The sequence below is a fragment of the Hypanus sabinus genome, chromosome 17, assembly GCF_030144855.1.
Source record: "Hypanus sabinus isolate sHypSab1 chromosome 17, sHypSab1.hap1, whole genome shotgun sequence".
NCBI lineage: Eukaryota > Metazoa > Chordata > Chondrichthyes > Myliobatiformes > Dasyatidae > Hypanus > Hypanus sabinus.
This window is the reverse complement of record NC_082722.1, coordinates 13,729,432-13,741,529: the sequence shown is the minus strand read 5'-3', so window position 1 is coordinate 13,741,529 and position 12,098 is coordinate 13,729,432.

The following is a 12,098-nucleotide window of genomic DNA, read 5'->3' as shown; positions in this document are numbered from 1 at the left end:
GTATTTGTGGATCTTCAGTGGTCCGATCATTATGTATCTCAATTACAGATGGGTGGGGAATACTTAATCACAAAAGGAGCAAACTGAATTTGGCTATGATTATTACTTAAGAGGATTTTTAAAAAAGTCACTTGCATGTGGATTTCACTTGCTCTTTACTGACTCTGATCTTAGTTTGTCCTTATATAGTGGCATATAAAAATTTGGGCATCCCTGGTCAAAATTTCTGTTACTGTGAAGAGTTAAGTGAGTAGAAGATGAACTGATCTCCAAAAGTCATAAAGTTAAAGATGAAACATTTTAAGCAAGATTAGTGTATTATTTTTGTTTTGTACAATTTTAGAGTGGGGGAAAAAAGGAAAGGAGCACTATGTAAAAGTTTGGGCACCCCAAGAGATTTGAGCTCTCATAACTTTTACCAAGGTCTCAGACCTTAATTAGCTTGTTAGGGCTATGGCTTGTTCAGTCATTGTTAGGAGAGGCCAGGTGATGCAAATTTCAAAGCTTTATAAATACCCGACTCCTCAAACCTTCTCCCAACAACCAGCAGCCATGGAGTTCTCCAAGCAACTGCCTAGCTAGCACTCAGAAAATTAAAATAAATGATGCCCTGAAAGCAGGAGAAGGCTATAAGAAGATAGCAAAGCGTTTTCAGGTAGCCATTTCCTCAGCTCGTAATGTAATTAAGAAATAGTTAACAGGAACGGTGGAGGTCAAGTTAAGGTCTGGAAGACCAAGGAAACTTTCCGAGAGAACTGCTCGTAGGATTGCTAGAAAGGCAAATCAAAACCCCTGCTTGACTGCAAAAGACCTTCAGGAAGATTTAGCAGACTCTGGAGTAATGTGCACTGTTCTACTGTGCAGCGATGCCTGCACAAATATGACCTTCATGGAAGAGTCATCAGAAGACAACCTTTCCTGCGTCCTCACCACAAAATTCAGTGTCAGAAGTTTGCAAAGGAACATCTAAACAAGCCTGATGCATTTTGGAAATCAGTCCTGTGTACTGATGAAGTTAAAACAGAACTTTTTGGCTGCAATGAGCAAAGGTATGTTTGGAGAAAAAAGGTGCAGAATTTCATGAAAAGAACACCTCTCCAACTGTTAAGCACGGAGGTGGATCAATCATGCTTTGGGCTTGTGTTGCAGCTAGTGGCACGGGAAACATTTCACTGGTAGAGGGAAGAACAAATTCAATTAAGTACCAGCAAATTCTGGAATCAAACATCATACAGTCTATAAAAAAAAAATGCGCTGAAGATGAAAAGAGGATGGCTTCTACAACAGGATAATGATCCTAAACACACCTCAAAAATCACAATGGAGTACCTCAAGAGGCGCAAGCTGAAGGTTTTGTCATGGCTCTCACAGTCCCCTGACCTAAACATCATCGAAAATCTGTGGAGAGACCTCAAAAGAGCAGTGTATGCAAGGCAGCCCAAGAATCTCACAGAACTAGAAGCCTTTTGCAAGGAAGAATGGTTGAAAATCCCCCAAACAAGAATTGAAAGACTTAGCTGGCTACAGAAAGTGATTACAAGCTGTGATACTTGCCAAAGGGGGTGACCATGCAGGGTGCCCAAACTTTTGCTTTGGGCCCTTTTCCTTTTTTTTGTTATTTTGAAACTGTAAAAGATGGAAATAAAAGTATTCTTACTTAAAATATCAAAGAAATGTCATTTTTAACTTTATGCCTTTTGGAAATCAGGTCATCTTTTACTCACTTAGTTATTCACAGTAACAGAAATTTTGACCAAGGGTGCCCAAACTTTTGAATGGCACTGTAATTTTGGTTCATTCAAAATGCAGTTTTAGTCCAATTTGGAAATTTTGAGAGGAAATATCTTATGCCAGGCAACTCTACTACAATTTGAAGCATTCCTTTCTGAGCTTGTTGCATTCCAAATGATATTACTTATTTTCAGCAATTTGTTTTGCAACATGGGAGTATAGTCTTCAGATGTAGAAATTTTGAGAAGGTCTACCGTGACCAAATCAATAAACGTGCTCTCGACTAGTTCCTACATTTGAAGAAATGTTCAAAAACCCTTGTTAATGGAGATTTAAGTCCTGACCCCTCTATGATTGTACATTGTGGTGTTGTTCATTTTGGTATCATTTCAGCTTTGTAAGATGTTATGCATGATGTATTTTTGCAGATGGCTTGGGTGTTTGCCTGTACTGCTCATTTCATCTGCATGTACTGTTTTGCTCCCTTAAATTAAGCAAAATGCAGAAGGATTGTTTAGGGGAATGTATTGAAGCAATACATACACTTTAGATAGTACCTTTTAATGTGGAGAGATAACAAACTGCTGCTTGTTTGCCCATAATGGTTGACTGTGGCCACCTAATGTTATACCAGGGAAATTGTAGTCCTCAAGGTTGAGTGGTGGATTTTCTTTTCTCCATATTGTTCAGCAGCACGAAAAAAAGACTAATACTGCATCACTCCCTGGCCAACGTGGGTATCTGTTTTTTTAGCTCCAATAACATCTTAATCCTCATCTCCCCTGTTAAACTGTAACCTCTACTGCTAATTGGTGCCCTGTGTCTGTGATTTCCTCCAGGTGCTTCCACTTTAAAATGTTTGTTGGTTGGCTGCTGTAAATTATACCTAGAAAGGGAGAAAGTGTTGGTGAACTGAAGTAAATAGCACTGCTGAGAACTGTATGAAATTACCTGCATGAATCCATTACACCTTCCCCCTGCATTCTGTAAATCCTGGTCAGAATACACAACTGTTCTCAGGTGCAGCAGGTCTCCAAACCAGATATTGGTGATTGTGGCTCTTAGCATCCTGTGGTTTGAAACTCCTTTAAAATCTATTAATGGCTCGTCAAGTCTTTCTGTGCATATACTTGAAGCTTGTGAGGAAGACAAAATTTCAGTTATAGGTACAGGTTGCACCTTCTAATTCTGTGCTGCTTCAGTACAGCCTATGTTAATTTAGGAAATGGTGCCTTTCTCTCATGTTGCAGTGGTTTGCAATTCCTTGTTTTGTATTAATGCAGATGCCAGTCGCAGCAAATGATGGACATCAAGTCGTGGATGAATTTGAAAAAGTTTCAATTAAATGAAAATAAAATTATTTTTATAAAGTTTGAATTAATGGCTATTTTCTTAGATGACTTAAGTTATTACAATCTGAGCTTGCCCAATGTATTGTAGACGTCCAGAAAACAGCATAAGTGGGTGAGGACATACTTTCAATTTGCACTTTAAATTGCACTTGTTCTGGACATTAAATCACCAGTTATCAATAGGGTTACTACCAATCTCTTCAATTTTTGAAGTAACTTTATTATCAATGTGTGTGTATAATCATAGAAGTTTTCATGTTTAATTGTTTTAGAACATTGAATCACAGTGCATTTATTTTTGCTTTTTTTAAAATTGGTGATTAACAGAAAAATACTCTTTGTCAGTGATATCAGATCTATACAAAGTGATCTAAATTAACTACATATAAAATAATTGATTGTATAAGTATTCACCCCCCACCCTCAATATGACACACCTAATCATCACTAGTGCAGTCCATTGGTTTTAGAGGTTGCACAATTAAATGGAGATCTGTTTTTGGAGACCTGTGTGCAGTCAAGGAGTTTTCATTGATTGTAGTAAAAATGCACCTGTATCTGGAAGGTCCAACTGCTGATGAGTCAGTATCGTGGCAAAAACTACACTAGGAGGACAAAGGAACACTCTAAGCAACTCCATAAAAAGGTTTTTGCAAAGCACAAGTCACTTAACTGAATACAGTTAAGTCAATATCAAGAAATGAAAAGAATATGGCACAGATGTAAATCTGCTTAGGGTATCCTTAAAAACTGAGTGACCATCCTTGGGCCATTCTTAAAAGCTGAAAGAAAGGGGACTAGTGAGGAAGGCGATTCTGGAGGATTTATAAGTTTCAGTAGCTGATATGACTGCATACAAAACCTATTGCCTGCGTACTTCATCAGTCACAGCTTTATAGGGGAGTGGCATAGAGAAAGCCACTGCTGGTTCATTTCCCTTGCCTGCTTTGTGCAACTGTTTTCAATGTTCTCGCTCATTTTGTAGCAGCTGCTGACGTGACTTTGAGTATAGTTGACAAATTTCCCAAAGACTTGACCTGGGTGGGGGGAGCTTGCATGAAATTGCAGCTGGAGTTTGCCAGAAGGCATGTGGGAGACTCTGAAATCAGCTGGAAGAAGGTTCTATGGTCTGATGAGACCGAAATTGAACTTTTTGGATCAGACTAAATGCTCTGTTTGGTGTAAACCAAACACCACACATCATCAAAAACACACCATCACTGCTGTGAAGCGTGGTGGTGACTGCATCATGCTGTGGGAATGCTTCACTGCAGCAGGCCCTGGAAGGCTTGTGAGGGTAGAGGATAAAATTAATGCAGCAAAGTACTGGGAAATCCTGGAGGAAAACTGAATGCAATCTTCAACAGAACTGTGACTTGAGAGAAGATTTGTTTTCCAGCATGACAATGACCCCAAGCCAAGGGTGCAGTGCTGCCAGAGCTCACTGGAGCACTGCCCGGCACCTGTTTTTTTTTAAAAAGTCAAAATAAGCAAGCGGGGAATTTAACAGCGGCCACATATTCAATAGGGAATTTTATGGAAGTGGGGGTTGGGGAGGTGGTGGTGTCTGGTGGGGAAAATACCACTAATAATAGGATATTTGATAGTTTTTGGTGAACTCCTGGAGCTGTGACTGTTCTTTATTTAGGTTTATGTGAAATTCCTCCTCGCTTAACCCTTTGTCCCAGCATACCCTGCTGTAGCCTCCCGCCATTTCACAGATCCTCAGTCTCTCTCCAGCACTCGTTTGAGCAAATTTTTCTCACTAACAACACTATGGCTTCTAAGCAAACAATGTTAACTTTATTTCATAAACAAGCTGAGGAGTGGAACAAGAATAATGTAATAAAGGTTCTCAAACTTCTAAACTTCGAAGTATGTATAACTCCCTGCTAAATTAAATGTGTGTCCTTGATAAAGGTAACTGGCCTACTGAAATACCACCTAATTATGGAGAAGCTGCAATATCATCTCTGTAAGAGGTTTAATCTTTCTTCTTCCTCTGTAATAAATGTCTTCAGGGATTATGTGGAGGATCGTGGACGTCGCATCCCCCAAGATTTACGCCCATTACTGAGCTGTTCACAAGTTATTCCTATTGGTGCTGCTGAGTGTGAGAGAAGATTCAGTCACATGAACTTGATAGTCTCAGTTCAAGGATTTAGTCTATTAAAATGAATATACTGTCTAGACTGTTATATCTCTTTCAGACCCTACCAATAGAGATTAATCAAAATCAATTCAATGAATGGAACAAGATGCTATCAAGGTATATTTGGCAGGGTAAAAGGCCTAGAGTTTGTTTCAAAACTTTGCAATTAGCAAAAGAAAAGGGGGGGATGGGGCTTGTCTTCTCTTAGAGATTATTATTTTGCAGCACAGTTGAGAGCTGTGATATGTTGGTGCAACCCATCATATGACGCTCAATGGAAAAACATTGAGGAGTGGGTACTTCCCATCTCCATACAAGCAATTTGGGCTGATAACAACCTGCAAAGGTACATAAATACTATTGATAACCCATGGGTGAAATTGACTCTTAAAATATGGAAAACCACTATAAAAGAATATAATCTAGAGGGAGATATTGCAATTCTTAAATGTTGTGCATATGACTTGGATTTTACACCGAATAAATTGGATGCTAGATTTAAGGACTAGACAGCTAAAAGAATAACAGTTCTTTGCAACATAATGAAAGAAGGAACACTGTTCAGTGTTGAAATGCTTAAAGAGAAACACATTAGAAAAACAAGATTTTTATCTGTACTTACAGATGTGACAATATATTAATAAGACACTTAAAAATGTAACCAAGGCAAAAACATGCTTGATAGAGATCTTTAGAAAAGCATATAATTCAGATAATGGTGGTAGAATCATTTCAAGCATGTATAAGGGGTTGTCAAATCTTAAAACACATTCGACTTCATGCATTAAAAGAAAATGGGAGAAGGAAGGAGGGATAATTATATCTGAGGAAGGAGTATATGGAGATATCAATGAAAATGTACCAGTTCACCGAAATGGAGGGAGTTTGGATGGAAAAACTTGCTAAGATATTTTATTACACCCTCTCAGAAATCCCATTATGATAGTAACCTCCCTGTTTGTTGGAGAAATTGTGGAAATCAAAACACAAATCATTATCATATGTTTTGCCCTGTTATCAAAAACTGTTGGAGGGGGATACACAATGGCCTACAAGACATCTTTAAATGTGAAATACCCTTAGAGAGTAAGACCATATATTTTGGATATATACCTCAAGAATGATTGAAAAGAGATAAATATTTAATGAATATACTCTTGGTAGCTGGTAAAAAGACTTTTACTAGGGAATGGTTATCACAGGAGAGCCCAACTTTAAATACATGGATGGAAATTATGATGGACATTTACAAAATGGAGAAGAATACAGCATCTGTTAATCATAAGCTGGAACAATTTGATTCATACTGGGAAAAATGGTTTAACTACATAATGCCTCATAGGCCTGATTTTATTCTCACAAATCAATGAATCTGTTGTAAAACAAAAGATCACTCCCTACTTGTACATAGTTCTTTCCTTTTGCTTGTTTTTTCTTTCCACTCTTTTCTATAAGTGTATACTCCAGATAAATACTTTGTGGAGATTTTGTGATATATATGATGTATATGTATAATGTCTGAAATACATCTTATGGGAATGTTTGTTTGATTAACTTCAATAAACAATAAATTACAAAAAAAAAATTGAAAGCATGAGATGAAGAGTCCTTGAAAGTGAGTCTAGGTTGTGGGAACACTTCAGTGAGGAGGTGAGTGAACACCACTGGTTCAAGAGCCTGATAGTTGAGGGGTAATAACTGTTCCTGAACCAGGTGTGGGGATTCTAAGGCTGGTGTACCACCTTCCTCACAGCAGCAGCGAGAACAGAGCACTGCCTGGCTGGTAGGAATGGATGCTGCTTTCCTGCGACAGAGTTCTGTATAGCTGTGCTCCAGATTGTCAAGTCTGTTGAAGATGGAAATAGCCACTTGGCTTCTCATCTTAATATGGATTATCTCTTGTCAGCAGCAATAAGTAACTTGTGATGACACCCTTCATGAAACACCGACCATCTCCATACATGTTGTCTGACCCGAGTTAGAACATAGAATAGTACAGCACATTACAGGCCCTTTGGCCCACAATGTTGTGCCGACCCTCAAACCTTGCCTCCCATAAACCCCCCCACCTTAAATTTCTCCATATACCTGTCTAGTAGTCTCTTAAACTTCACTAGTGTATCTGCCTCCGCCACTTACTCAGGCAGTTAATTCCATGCACCAACCACTCTCTTTGAGTGAAAAACATTCCTCTAATATCCCCCTTGAACTTCCCTCCCCTTACCTTAAAGCCATGTCCTCTTGTACTGAGCAGTGGTGCCCTGGGGAAGAGGCACTGGCTGTTCACTCTGTCTATTCCTCTTAGTATTCCTTAGATCCTTTAGTATTTTGTTTTTGTCCCTTAATAATACCTCTAATCAGTATTCACCAAGGAGGAGGAAATGTACATGGATAATGTGTAGGGACATGTGTCCTCAGCCACATAAGATCTGTCTCAGGAGCTATTGAAATTGAGAGAGGGTTGATGGGGGCCCCTATAAAGATGTTAACATCTTCATTCACCACAGGTAATACTGAAAGTTAACCAATTTAATCATTTATTTTGTATTAACTGTATTTTGAAGTAAAACTTCATTTAATAACTGTAGCAGGAACTAACCAAGTGACAGGCCAGTGAGGCTCATATTAAGTGAAGAAAGTCCAAGGAGAAAAGTTTTATAACAGCGGAAGTACAACATACTAAATAGGTCTGTAGGTGGTATATCTGTCTTGTATGTGGCAAGGTGGTGAAAGTCTATATGACTTTGTGTGGTGGAAATTGTGTCTTATCAATTTCTTCAAGCTTTTGGAGGGAGTAACTAAGACAATTGATGAACATGGTAGTTCAGTGTAGTTCAGGATGGTAGGCAGTGCTTATACGGATTTTAGTAAAGCATTTCACAAGGTCCAGCATGATATGTCGGGAAAGGAAAGTTAAGACAGCTGGAAGGTGAGCTGGTTAATTGGATCTGGTATTGACTAAGTGGCAGGGTACATTGGTGGGAAGATGTTCTCTTTACTGGTGACAAGTAGTGTATTGCAGGGATCTGTGCTGGAAGTCGTGTTTGTAATGTATTTTAACGACTTGGGATGAATACAGAAACTGTGCTTTGTGGATGACTCAATGTTGGTGGTGTGGGTAACGGGGAAGGCTTTTCAGGCTAAAATAGGACAGATTTGGGCCTTATTTAGGCAAAACGTTTGGTGAAACTTTGGGCCGAAAGGCCTGTTTCTGAAATGTACAACTCCTGGTCTCAAACAGGACTCTAGAATCTTCAAACGAGTTTAGCTTTTGAGTATCATAAGATCATATTGGATTGACAAAACCAAAATAAAAAACACGCATCGTACATGAGAAGACGCAAGAAGCTTGGCAGCTTAGGGGAAATTCCAGAGATAAGGTTTGGAATAGGCATCAGTGGCACAGAGCCGAAAATCGTGCCCCTCCAAAGAAAATCATCTAAGGAACATTGACAATTGTAGGCCTAAAGCGGGATAGGAGATCGGTAAGTGGGAGAATGGGGGGAAAATCCAAGCCTCATTGAACTAGGAGAGGTATGACTGAGTTGTGTGTTGTGTGACTGATAAACTGTACATGCTCTCTTCTCGCTGCTGCTATCCGGAAGGTGCTACAGGGGCCTCAGAATCCACGCACCAGATTCAGGAACAGTTATTACCCCTCAATCATCAGGCTCTTGAACTAGTGGGGAAATCTTCACAGAAATACATACAGGTGTGCTTATGTGGGATTGTATTTTATTTTTGTTGATGGAACTCGATTAACATATTCTTTTCCTTTCAGTACTTTTTCGACTAGATGGTGGAATACAGTACACTCCACTTACCCAGATAAATCCAGCTCTAACAAAATCCAAGAAGCTCTACGTAACCCAGGAACAAGCAGCACCCATGCAGCATTCCTATACATGGTCTACGGACCACTTGGTTAATGATAGGGGTGCATGGCAAAATAGAAGTTGGGAACCCCTGCTCTGGGGCATTACTATGCACAAGCAGCCCTGTGGCTGTACAGCATGAAAATTATACACAAATGGAATAAATATCACCATTCCATGATCACGCCACAGTTTATATCCCGCTTCTCCCTGTATAACAGCGACGCCAGTTCAAACAGATGATCTACATCACTTTGCCAGTTCGAGACTTCTTTAATAATAGATCACAGCATTCTCTCTACTTTCTCTATTTATTAATGTATAGTTACATACAAGCTATCTAGACTTGGACCAATCCACACGTAAACAAAATCTGTGGAATTTAGAAGGATGAGAGGGGATCTGATTGAAACATAAGATTATTAAGGGATTGGACACGCTGGAGGCAGGCAGCATGATCCCACTGATGGGTGAGTCCAGAACTAGAGGCCACAGTTTAAGAATAAGGGGTAGGCCATTTAGAACAGAGATGCGGAAAAGCTTTTTCACCCAGAGAGTGGTGGATATGTGGAATGCTCTGCCCCAGAAGGCAGTGGAGGCCAAGTCTCTGGATGTATTCAAGAGAGAGTTAGATAGAGCTTTTATAGATAGCGGGGTCAAGGGATATGGGGAGAGGACAGGAACGGGGTACTGATTGTGTATAATCAGCCATGATCACAGTGAATGGCGGTGCTGGCTAGAAGGCCGAATGGCCTACTCCTGCACCTACTGTCTATTGTCTATAAACATTTTCTTTATATCCCGTCAAACCTTACAAGATGTGATGATGAGGAACCACTTCTGAAGCAAATCCCTTGCTCTTAGGTAAGCCTTTCATTCCTGGGGTTATAACCTCAGACATGGCACACTCACAACGGCCGAGGTTTATGAGGGATGGGGCAATGGGAGGGAGTGGCAATGGCCATCTTTAAGTACAGATCCATTACGAGCTGTAGTTTTGGAGACATTGGTCTTATGGAATGACACTGGAATTCTAATGTTTGTGTGCCTTAGGGGAGCCCTCTCACTCCAAGAGGTACTGCGGCTGGGGGAAGTGAAGCTGGGTAATTTCGTATTTTAATGGCAGATGAAATCATTGAAGAAAGAAAGGGGGCTCCACACTCTTTTTTATACTCTGAACCTTGATAAATCCATTTCTCATGCAAAGAATGTGGCAGCTTTTCAACAATAGGACTAATGCCACAAGAAGAAATATTCTTGATATGTTCATTAATTTCAAGCCAACTGTTTCAACATCTTGCTTGTAAAATTATTTTAACAATTCCAATTTGGCCTCTCTCAACCTTTTGGCTCTGGAGGAACCCTTGAAATAATTTTCATGTCTCAGAGAAGCCCTGAGTAAAAATGATTATACCTACAGCTCACTGCACATTAACATAATCAGGAAGTTGCAGCAATAACAATCCAAAAATAATTGTCAATGGTCTTGAAACACTTTGTTTCCTCGGCTGCCTAAGTCTACGGAAGACAATCTCTTGCCCCACCAAATGTGTGAGATTGAGGTGTGAGTATCCCCCACCCCAAACCCCTTGTTTGTGTGGATGCTGTGCAATTCGCTACCCTGTTACAAATTAATTCCATGAAATAACAGACAAGACACTGCATATCATTAAAGGAATTATATTTATAAATCTTAACTAAAGGGTTAGTAAATAATAAAAAGAAAATGTGTACAAGTTGGAGCTCATCTTGAACTTCTCTGTCACTCGTGCTGGGCCCTTGGTCAGCGTGCATGCCCTCGCCACCTTCCAAATGTTGCTTGCAATCCATCTCAAACAAACCGGTCTTCCACTGGATCGTAAGCTACAACCAGTTCTCCCCAGCGTCTTCTCTCTTCACTTCCACTCAAACAAAAGCCCAAGACCAACCCTATTGTCCCACACCAAGAAAAACTTCCTGCTATTTGGTTGGAACATATTCCACCTCTTCCCTAATCTTCAACAATAACCCGAGCAGGCTGAAAGTAGAACAAACAGCTCTTACAGAGCTGCAGAATGAAATACGTACAGCACAATAGTAAAGAGGTGAACCAGGGCACCACACTCTTTTAGGCAGAGAATAATTTTTTAGCCAGCCTTTCTTGGAAAAAAAGGTAGTTAAGCTTAGCTTACCTTTCTTGAAATTAATATCTTCCTTTCTCTTTCATAAATTTAAAAAAACTTATAAGCAAACATAATACATATCTGTTAAATAACTGGCTTAAGCCAAATGGGATTTAATTTTTCTAAAGGTAGGCTTGGTAGAATTAATTTAAATAAAGATCGTAAATTGATTTTAATTAATGCTACTTACATGAAAAATTATTCACAATGTTAACTAGTAAAGTTATTAAAAACCACGTTAATGCAATATGAATAAAAATAAGACACTAAGACACAATGTTTGCAAGACTTTGAAAAACTATTTTCTTACTAACTGACATGATCAGGCCTAAGTATAGGCCTAGCACATGAAACCTGCTTGTTTCTTGCTGCTCATAATTATGGGTCGAACTTGAGATAAGCACACACGGATTTCAACTGAAATGAGACAATTTCTATCCTTGTTTTTGATGGTTGTTAAACAAGAAAATATGTGCTTTCACATGCAAGAAGTTGAAAACTGCAGAGAAATGTTCATTAGATTCCTATGAATGAAAGGAAACTCTTCTTTCACAGAAATCCAGAGCTTGCCCAGAAGCAGGTCAATGAATTTCATCTTGAATGCATGATCAGACTGCAGATCACAAAGTTCTTCCTCTTCTCTCAAAGTCAAGTTTTCAGGCTGTGCAGATGATTGAGAGAAAGGTCCCTCACCCAGTTATACACTTGTGTTGAAAGGGAGAAAAATACTGTTCAATTTTGTTCTACAGTTGTTCTAGGTGGTTTTCAATAAGACCCAAGATTTTCTGATCCTTCCTCGCTCTCAATCCCAGGCAGCAGTGGAAAA